Raw genomic sequence first — 2,229 nt, forward strand, 5'->3', positions numbered from 1 at the left:
GAAACTGCGGTGAATCCGTGCACCCATGGTGGATTAACAACATACATACATACATAATATTTCTTCTCTTTTCTTTTCGTTGTTTCCTAATATTTCCATTTTTCGGATTTCTCTGGACTGTTTTCTGTTTACTTTTTGAATTTCCTATACCAAAAAGATACTATGGCTTTCGGTTCCCGGAATTAAAAGTTCCCAAACGAAGGCATCTTTGAAATGATGCTTTAAATGACCCGTTACAAAATATCTTCCCTTTCACAGTAAAATTTTTTGGAACTTATATGCAAAGTGATTTTGGTCATTAGACGGCCTTCTCTCTTTGCCGCTAACATGCACCATTTGAAATGTTTCGCATGCACATGCAAACTCCCGTGTCGATTCTGGACTGAGTCCTGAGTGTTTCCGGATTTCGATGCATGTATTTACTGCAGAATAACTTTCAGGCTCCTGAGGGCTGACAAACGTTCTTAACCTGATAAGCCTCCGTTTCCTTCCTGATTTTTGGAAATAAGCCTAAGATTGCCTGATTTTTTATTTTCAAGAAAAAATATATGATTAAGGAAATCCTATTTTTTATGCGAAAGTCATCAGGAAAGGTAAGATTAACAGAGAAATTGAAGAAAATAAAAATAAAACTTTGTATTTGGATAATGTCAAAAAAAAAAATGTTGGATTGTGCTCTCTCTTTTCGCAATATTTTCGATACGACTACTTTCAGCTAAACCATGTTAGTTTTTAAAATAGAAAGTTTCTTAAAATAAATACGGAATAAACCTAGTATTGTATGTTTCGATTGTAAATTCAGAATAAAATATCAGTTTTGACGTTGATTCACTAACCTAGAGAAATTTTTAGCTTACACTTAGTTTATACAAAAATATTCATAAAAATATATTCTTCTTCTAAACGCACAAATGAACTTACAGCATTGTAAATCATTGAGCTGAATAGATAGATATTTACAAAAGGCGCCATAAACATTTAATTAACGATATCACCATGATCGATATCTTATTTTGTTAATTGTAAGAAAGATAAAGAAAAGTAAGCCCAACTAATTTTACAAGCCTGATTTATCCTGATTTTATTTCCAGGTTACCTGAATTTTTGAAAAATGTTGCAACCCTGGTTCTGCGCATTCAAAACTCAAACTCGTGTTCCTTCGGCAGCTGAACCCAGGGCGAGTACAGCTACGGGTGTGCTAAGGCTATGATCATTTAGTATCCGGGCACTTTATTTCGGTGATATCTACGTTAATAGAGCTCGGATTTGCAGCACTTTAGTAGCGTTTTGTTGGTTATGAAAAGGACTATCTTGCCTATTTTTGATAGATTTTTAAGTTAACGTGTGTTTGAGATATTTACGATGCAAAAAGACATCGTAAAAATAATTTTGCACAAATTTGTTCCTTTTACGCATTTTGCGCCTCAAAAAATTTTCATTGTTGACTTGAAAGCTCATGAACTGTTGATTTTTTCTGATTTTTTTTTTTCGGACCAAATGGTTAAGAAGTATAAGGAGCCACTCTAGGATGCTCACGAAGTTCAAACTAAGCATCGTAGTGAAACCCCATAGATCTTAAATATGGTAAAAAGTCTATGGTTATTGGGGATAACTGAATGCAGACTCCTTAAATAATGCAAAAAATCCATTTCCGTGCGGGCAAAAAGTGTTGCCTGTCTAGTAGACACCAAGTTAATAACTAATAAAGATAAGTTCCAAAGATCGCAATCTGTGCATCCGGTTTTTACGCAATATGACAGATGTGTTCCGAGGGACAAAAAAATTTATGTTAAAACCGGAATTCAGAGATCAAATTTTTCGAGATGCCTACTCATGAAAAGGTTCCAACATGATTCCAATTGCTTTTTCCATGTGAGTTTGTGTAAAATATCATTATTTTGCAAAGGTCTTGCTTCTGTGGTAAAAACAATAAATCAATACATGACTGAAAAAAGTGTGCAAAGATAAAAAAGAGATTTTATGAAAAAAATTGAGTATTTCTTGAAATCATTGATAAATTATTTTCTTATATTTTTACATTAAACGTCATATTAACACCTTAATTTCATCCATAGAAAGTTTGTTCGATCAAATGAATAGTTTTTTAAATACACACGATTGTAACTGTCCGGATACTAAATGATCATAGCCTTAAGGGGGGGGTAGGGTCTAACGGCTATAAAAAAAACACCATTTTCACGATTTTTTTCTAGAGCTATCGTTCAAAAA

Source organism: Uranotaenia lowii, chromosome 3 (assembly GCF_029784155.1).
Source record: "Uranotaenia lowii strain MFRU-FL chromosome 3, ASM2978415v1, whole genome shotgun sequence".
NCBI lineage: Eukaryota > Metazoa > Arthropoda > Insecta > Diptera > Culicidae > Uranotaenia > Uranotaenia lowii.